Here is a 9,191-nt window from a genome sequence, read left to right on the forward strand (position 1 = left end):
ATGACGAGCTCAGCTCGTCATAAGCACAGTTCAACCGTGACAAAAAAGGCAAATGGGTTTGCTATTTTAAACTGCACATCACAGAGTTAGGCCAATTGTAATAAAGGCAAAAGTAAATTGAAAAAAGCAACTATGGCTAGGGTGCTCCTAAGGTGTATGACACCTACCCACCAAAGTGTCAATCAGTCCTAGTATTCAAATGAACCCAGGTCAAACATATGTATGCACAACACCCGAGCACACCATATTATTGTTACAAATCAAGTGATGTAAGTATTTTTCTAGAACAGTCCATGAAATCTCAGCATCCAGTAAGTTTCTAAAACCCAAAACGTCTCAAAAGAGTATCCAAACAAATCTTCTTAGGTTGAGATCTGGTATTTAATAGTTTTAGAAACTTACTGGATGCTGAGATTTCATGGACTGTTCTAGGAAAATACTTACATCACTTGATTTGTAACAGTTCAACCGTGCCTCATGACGAGCTGAGCTTGTCATGAGCAGCGAAGGGGTTAATAGCGTAGAACCAAGGGGTTTTTGCTACACTTGGGTGAGCATTAATATCTCTAACACCTTCTGGATAAGGTTCTAATTCCACGGTCGACCACAGACGATACCAAAATAATCTATCACACGACATTGTGGACCAGACAGGTCCCAAAAGTGTAGAGAGGTCCATGACCAAGAGGTTTAGAAGGGACACGTCCTCCATAATTCATATACTCAAAACTAAATAAGTGTCCCTTCAGAAAAACACTGCTCGTTCCTCCAGGGATAAAGGAGACAGGGGGGGTGGAGGGGGTTCCAAAATGTATGATGGTAAGTCTCTCAAGGGGGGATTGCTGAGAGAGTCTGATATGTGACCAACCCGTTGCTACAGGGTAGTAAGGGAGAGAGACCCTTTTCCTTATATGGACTCAGAAAATACTGCTATTAAAAGAACAGAGATGGGTACGCCGTCTTAGGACCCACATACAAGGCCTTAATTATGACATACCATGAAACCAGCTCAATAGCCTGAATACATGCTGCAAGGCGGGCTGGTGCACATTTGTGAGAATTTCTTAATCCTGCCACTTCGAACTCTACTGGGTGTCAATACTGTTCTGTCATTAAAATACTATGTGAAGTAACCACCATAGAGCAAGGTTTTCCCGTGAACCTTCACCAGGTTTATAGGCTGTTGGAAAAGCATTGAGTTAGCCTTTTCAATCTGAGGGCCCAACTCATATTGGGTGTCATGTGCATGCCGGTGGAGAGAAAGAATATCAAGTAAAAATATCGAATTGCGCAAACATTGTGTCAAAAATATCATGGGTCAGAAATATCGACAGACAAATTCTCATGGTCAAGAATATCCATTTTACGTAAGTAATATCGATTTAAAAATATTGAAGTGTTTAATATTGTTTGCAAAAATATAGCTGTTAAAATTTCGATTTTTTGATTAATATTATGTACTTTAGTATACATTTTATACGTGTGTGATGTATGTTTTTTGTATAAGAATTATTTGTATGCTTATTATATATGTTAATATTTTAGTAGTTATTCATTGTTTTGTATTTGAATTTTGCATTTTTCCTTCCGTAGCAGCTTGTGGGTTTATAGGGTAATAGGCTGGGAAGTAACTTAAGTAGATAAAATGTACTGATTATTTTAGTAGTTATTATTTTTCTTTTTTTAATTTTGCGTTTTTAGTTCCGTAGCGGGTTGTGGGTTTATAGGAGAATGGGGTGGGAAGTAATTTAATTATATTACATTTATTGAATCATTTTTATTTATTAATATGTGTTTAATTGAGATGTTATAGTGGTAAAAGTGTAAATTACTTTATTATTAATTATTTATTAATTATTTAGTAATTCGTTGTTAATTAATTTTAATTAATTACTTGTCAATTAATTATGAAAATAGTGTGATTAATTGTAGGTGTGTGTTGTGAATATTATAGTGCTAAAGAATGTACTCAATGAATGTTTTATATTTTTTTCATTAATAATATTTTTTTTTATTTATTATTAATGTTGAAGTCTTTCTTTATTGGTGTAGTGCTATAGGGTAGGAAATAAAATAAATACATTTATGTTTTAAATAATTCGTTTGTTTGCTAATATTTAATCCTTTTAAATAAATATTGTTTATAAATGTATTTATTAATTTATTTTATATAATATTTGTACCGTTTTGTTATATGTAATTAATATTATATTATGTGTTCTTTTTATATGTTTAGTATACTTAATCGTATATTTTTAAAATATTGTTTATTTATTTTTAAGATTATTTAATTTTTGTCAATTGTTTAAATGTTATTACAAATTTTTGTTTCTCTGCTATCCAACACTTTCCCTACTGTTGCACTCAGTGGAGTGGAAATAGTAATTTTTACCCCTCCGCTATCCAGCACTTTCCCTACTGTTGCCTTCATTAGAGTGGGAATACTGATTTTGAACCCTCCGCATCCAGCACTTTCCTTACTGTTGCACTCACTGGAGTGGGAATAGTAATTTCTACCCCTCCGCTAGTCAGCACTTTCTCTATTGTTGCACTCATTGGAGTGGGAATACTAATTTTTACCCCTCTGCTGTCCAGCACTTTCCCTACTGTTGCACTCACTGGAGTGGGAATAGTCATTTTTACCCCTCCGCTATCCAATACTTTCCCTACTGTTGCACTCACTGAAGTGGGAATAGTAACTTTTACCTCTCCGCTATCCAATACTTTCCCTACTATTGCACTCACTGGAGTGGGAATAGTAATGTTTACCCCTCTGCTATCCAGCACTTTCCCTACTGTTGAACTCACTGGAGTGGGAATAGTAATTTTACCCCTCTGCTATCCAGCACTTTCCCTACTGTTGCACTCTTTGGAGTGGGAATAGTCATTTTACCCATCCACTATGCAACACTTTACCTACTGTTGTATTCACTGGAGTTGGAATAGTAAATGTAATTATTCCGCTATCCAACAATTCCCCTACTGTTGTATTTATTGTATTGCAAAATGTATGTTTTAATTGTTTTAAATAGTTTAATGTTTTAATGAATTATAGAATGGATGTTTTTAATTTTTAATATTGATATGTGTATATTTTATTTTTATTTAGTAATTTAAAAGTTTCCAAATTAAATAAAGACTTTGGGGCCCATTATGATATCGGGGGGATCGCCATGGCCGGGCCAGCGGTGGACACGCCCGGACCGGCGGTGACGATCCACCCGCTAAATGTCCCTGGTTTACCCCCCCATCATATTAGTATGGCGGGGGCACTGCGGTGGACGGAAAGACCATCTGCCGATTGCAGGCACCGCCATCCATTTTAGGATGCATGCCTTTCCATGGCGGAGACTCTGCCGTGGAAAGGCATGCAGGAAATCTCCCTGGGGCCCATTGCGGGCCCCCAGGGGTGGGTGGCTGCATTGGGGGGGTTCCCATTGTACCCCCCAACATTGCCATGCACAAGGTAGCAGGCACCGCGTGGTGCCTGTCATGTTGTGCATGGCATTGCACAACATGGGCATCAACATTGCTGCGGGTGCTGCTTAAAGCACGCCCGCCGCAATGTTAATGTTGAGGATGCGCCCGCCAGTGTGGCGGGAGCATCTAATTTGCATTGCGGGACCGTCGCAACTTCGGCGGTCGGTCCCGTGCTCCCTTTCGGTGGCGGGCAGACTTTGTCCGCCCGCCTTCGTAATAGGCCCAAAGTTAATAAATTATTTTAAAATAAATATATGTATATACGCATAAATTATTATGTTTGTGTGTTTATATTTTTTCAATTAAGTTTATTTATTATATATAGTTAAAAAGTATGTTAAATGCAATTTATTGTGTTAATGATAATATTAATATTTTATATCTTTAATATATATTATATTACTTTTTTTATTTTTTATCCATATTTTTTACATCTATATTTTTTACTTCGATATTTTGGATTCACTATTTTTGTACTTACCTGTTTAGGTTTAGGGAGTCGACATTTTTGCATTCCATATTTTTTCATCGATATTTTTGTCATCTATATTTTTGTGAGCGATATTTTGTCAGTGAACCGCGTATACCCAAGTAATGAAAAGTGGGCAGATGATCAATACACGTATTCCCCACCAGTATCTGTCTGCTACAGGGGAAGTCACTCGTCCTAGAGAAAAAACATAAATTCTGCTTTGACGCCATTTAGCTCAAGTCACTCTCAGCACAGTATAGGGAGAAATGGTCCAGGAGCATTTGCAGTCCCTGGAGTGTCTTAGAAATCAATAAAGCATCATCGGTGAATAGATGAATAGGAGAGCCAGGACCCTCCTCCCACGGAGCCTCAGCACATCACACCTCTTTTTGCTAAGATGGTCAATCACCCTGTTGATATACAGAGAGAAAAATGAGGGGTCTAAAACACAGCCCTGTCCAATACCTTGTACGACCCTAAATGGGTCTGTTAACTGTCTGTACGTTCCCTATCGGACCTGTGCCTTATTTCCCATATGGATTCTAACCAAAAAATTCACAAGGAAGGGGGGGAATACCCAGGTTTTCCAATACTTTCCAAATTTTTTCCTGAGGGACAAGAGCAAAAGCTCTGTGCCGGTAACCAAAAGCAACCCACAGCTTTCCCCCAAGATGAGACACCTCACGCCAATATAAACACAAGAACCTGAGTACCTGATACAAAGTACTCATACTTGTTCCAAAATCCACCTGAAAGCCAAATAAAATACCCTCCTCAATAATCCAATTCTGCAGGTGGGTCAGTATTTGTTTGCAAAATATTTTTGGAGCGAAGCTATCAAACTGGTGGGGCTATAATTCGCCAGGTTTGCTCGGTCCCCCTTTTTATCTATTGGAAGGATCTTGGCGATCTTGCACGAGGACAGAATCTCGATACCTGACAAAATGGCATGCGATAAAATGTTTGCATATGATCCCCAAATCTCTGTGTTGGCTTTATATAGATCATTTGGGACCCTATCCGGACCCAGGCACGGGCAGGGATACACAAGTTGATGGCATTTCGGGTCTCAGTTAGAGTAAAGACAAGGGTATTAGTATCATACTGGACAGAGACAGATTGACTCAATCTATCATCCTCAACTATTGCTCCTCTATTTGAGTATAACTTACTAAAATTGCTAACCCAATCATCTTATTGGACACAAAAATCCAGAGCAATGTGTATACTGTTTGTGCATGTAGATTCCAAACGCCAAAAGGTGTGGCTGTCCTTTGAAATCATAGCGTCATAGAGGGTTAGCCACAATTTGTCATCCCACTCCTTCTTTGCCCTGAGCAAGGCCTGCCTATGGCTAGCCCGGCAGCTAACTATATTATAGCGTATATTGAATTTCAATGCCACTAAAAACTCACGTTTTGCTAACCTACAGGTACTATTATACCATGGATTTGTCTAGGGCATTCTCACTCCCCTTTTTGATGTTCTTCCTAGCTGCTCCCTGATCTGTTCAAAGAGTTCAGTATTACTCAACCCCCAGCTCCTCACTCCTGGTAGAATCAGGAAGAGATGAAAGGAACTCCAATTCAGTTCTTACTGTAGTAACTTCAGTCTTAAAGTGCTACTGCATGGAGAGAGATGACACTGAATGCTCTGCATAGGGAACACATGTAGCTGTGAATGCATGATTGAGGTAGGTTTGTGGTATGCCTTACGTGTCAAGTTTTAGTTACAACTCACAAAACAATATTCTTTTTATAATTGACCTGTAAAGCTTTCCACCTTCGTTAACTGCCAGGTATGGATACATTCAAGTGCAGGCTCCTAGAAATTGTACATGTTAGCCTATGGCTTATTCATATATATCTGTGGGAGATGCTACTGAGCCGTCAACCTTTACATTGTTTGCAAACTTAAGGAGCGCCCACTATCTACCCACCCACTTTTTGAAAACCCTTCCCTTCGTGGGATCAGTGACGTAACGTAAAATGATGGACCCCCCTGCAGAATATGATGAAGGGCTCCCCGAATCTCCCATATCTCACAGATATACATTAGCCTTGGGCTGAATGGGGTCTCATTGAATGTTTGGGGCTGCTGGGGCCTCTATTACGCCCCTGGTGGGATCAACCTTAGGGTGCGTACACATATATCGAGGACAGAAATATTGACTTTACCAGCTCGACTACAACTATATTGTCAAAGTATCCATACATAAGGTCATATAGATCTACTCTTCTCACTTCACTTCTACTTATCTTCATGACATGCTGGTAGTTACTACTGTGCTTTCGTTCTTTTTTAAGGTCGATATTAAAAACTCAATATTTTGGAACCACGACGTACCTCGGAGTCTGCCATGCTAAAGAGTGAAAGTGCCTTCCTTATAGCTTGGGACTGGATAATAAGCTAATGAGTTTTATATACTGTACTAGTTGTTTTGCCCTGACTCACCTCTAATGAACAGATTGTAAAACAATTACCAGGGTTCAATATCTCACGCCTTCATACACACTCTAAGAAGCAAGAGATGCAGAGTAAATAAAAAACTTAATATAATTGTAATTTATTAAATCGAGTGCACGTCAGTGCCACGCGGCCAGTTGATGAAAGCCAACTCCAATGATGTGCCTGGACCACATGAGCAATAGAAGGAATATCATACGAGGATGCACACTTTTTAAAAGGGACACACAACATCACAGCCATTTGAGACCTAAACAATAATATTGAATTCAAATTTACAACTGACTTGTAATAGGCAGGTGAATGTATAACAAAACACCTTCATTTTACAATTTGAGTATTATAAATCTGAATTTCACTAACAAATAAGGCAATCTCTTCTTTGGCAGCTCCAGATATTTACAAAGCTTTCATGGCCGCTAAATGCTAGGAAATCCCAGTTTAAGAAGAGGATTTAGTTATGCTGCAGGTTTTTTGACACAAAATGTTATTATTATTATCAATTCTCCAAATCAATCAGTAGAATTTTCTGAAACCTAAAATATTTTTCAATCCTCAGCAATTATCTTAGTAGGAAAAAAACATGTTCTCCTGTTCTGGCGTTTTCCCAAGGGAGAACAGAAAACCATTACTTGAAGGCAAACTATTGCTGGATCTGAAATGCCTGATCAATGAGGAATTGAGGGGCGTTTGTGAGCAAGGCTTGATGACATGAAGCTTATCTTTGCAACGCCCATTTTGAGGGCTTTGATGAGATGCCCGTAAGACTTAAATGTGGGTGGGGTGAATGTCTATTCTGTACACTTTGCAACCATTCACTAAAATATTAGTATGCTCCAAGTACAAACCATTGGCATATTCCAGTCAGGCATATATAACACGCTTGCCCTCCTTAACAAACACCCCAAAATAACATGTTAGACTAATATTCTGATTTGTTACCTTTGCCTCAAATTGTAAAGCACTCTGATATCCTTCGGGATCAAGTTTGCGCTATATAAAACTTTATAAATAAATAATGGCTTAGGCCTAGTCCAGGCCAAGAGACCATAGAGCCACCTTCTCGCCAAGCAGCACGGCTTGCGTCTACAGCATCCCATGGCCCACTGCCATTGAGTCACTGCAGTCGCACAGAGGGACACACCTTCAAAGTGTCAATCTGCAACCAACCTCCCAAGTGAAATAAACATATATCTTAACTAGGAGTAGCACACATGCTACTCCCTGGCCATTCCTTTTGCCACCAAAGACACTGCCTTGAAACCCTTGCTTTCAAAGGTCATGGAGGCAGGGGTAGGACAAGAAACTAATAAAAAGGGCCCAGTCACTTTTCTGCAGTATCCACTCTGATCATTTCCTAGTTACAGCAAATGCAAGGATGATAAGGCGTTCAGGGTGGGGCAAGTGGGCAACCAAATGACGTCACTGGAGGTTAAAGAGTATGGGATGTCACTTCCACTATGCTAAATCTGTCTGTTTGTTAAATCCATACCGTCATTCTAACCAAACAAAAAAAGGATTCTGAAGCAATATACAGTCTACAGGTTGTCTTATAGAAGAAAGAAATGACAGACAGGCACTTGCATTGGGTAAAATATTGGAGAGACAAAAACAACTCATGAAAAAAAACACTATAGACAACGACCACTATAAAACATCTCAACATTGTTGAGGGGGGGGCATATTTAAGCTAAGGAAATCTTTGTCATGATGAAAGAAAATATAACTTTTCACACTTACCTGGTTACATAAGTGCTGCGCTGTAAAAGCCACGCTGCTCTTGGTCGGCTGGTATGATGTGCTTTCCATAAGAGGGAGACCGGAAGAAGAAACAAATAGTGCCAGGCCGCCAGCAAGGCATGTGTCGAACAGGAGGCTGGGTAGCAGCTCACAAAGCTGGGCAGGTGTGTGAATCTATGGTGCTAACGCCTTCCCCGCAGATTCCCTCTCTCTAAGAAGCTGGCGCGCTCACAATCCCTGTCACTAAGGTAGCTCGCTAACACACTTGTGTAAACAGGAGCGGTGTTTGACTAAGAACAGCCTCGTGGAGGTAGGTCTGTCTGGGACACCCCGCACGCCGAAATTCTCTTTATTCAAAAGTCGCACCCCTTTCTTTCCCTTGTTTCTTTTCCTCACGGCCGATACTTCCGCGTAGCCACCGCGAGTCCAATCACCCCCTGGTAGAGGTGGTATCCTCCGTGTAGCGCCTCATACCCCCGACGAGAGTCTCTCTGCGCTTCTGAGTGGACGAGTCGGAGTAGCCTCGGTTCGTGGTGCCTGGCTGATACAGTGTGGGTTCACACAACGGAGTAACTCGTTAGCCTCGGAGAAGGTAGTGAGTGACCAGAGGTGGGGAGTGAGAGCAGAACGGAGCTGTTTCCATGCGCCGCTGCCCAACCTGCGTTGTGGTTCCGCCCTCTCCCGTGCTACAGTTTGTTACCCTGTGACCCGCTACAGGAGATGTGGCTGGAGAAGGGTGGCCTCCTCATGTACTTTGACTCTCCCTGCTTTCATGACCCTTATCTAAGTCTTCCTGGTCAGGTTCACTATCTCGCTTGGTTTTGCTGTCTCTGGTGGGAGTCGAGCAAAGTTTACAGCGAGGACAACACCGCAGGGTTATTGCAGAGCAAACCATAATGCACCCGTCTAGCCTCACCCTATGGGCCCAAATGCAATCAATAAACAGCGCCCCCTCTCTCCCTTACACCGCACTTTGTCAAGGTATGAAAGAAACAATCTCCCTGGGCCCCGGTGCCGCTGCACCTGCTACACC

General features: G+C 40.8%; 1 protein-coding gene across 2 annotated transcripts in view; it reads right to left on the reverse strand.

Moving 5' to 3' along the window:
• The window catches only part of LOC147711508 (tyrosine-protein kinase STYK1-like), a 346,279-nt gene extending 337,386 nt beyond the window's left edge, over positions 1-8,893 (reverse strand). For both annotated transcript variants that reach the window (XM_086922199.1, XM_086922198.1), the window contains exon 1: positions 8,159-8,893. The gene's annotated coding sequence lies outside the window, so the exon portion shown is untranslated. The remainder of the gene's footprint in view (positions 1-8,158) is intronic.
• Between the last annotated feature and the right edge of the window lie 298 nt (positions 8,894-9,191).

Source organism: Lissotriton vulgaris, chromosome 5 (genome assembly GCF_964263255.1).
Source record: "Lissotriton vulgaris chromosome 5, aLisVul1.2, whole genome shotgun sequence".
NCBI classification, from domain to species: domain Eukaryota; kingdom Metazoa; phylum Chordata; class Amphibia; order Caudata; family Salamandridae; genus Lissotriton; species Lissotriton vulgaris.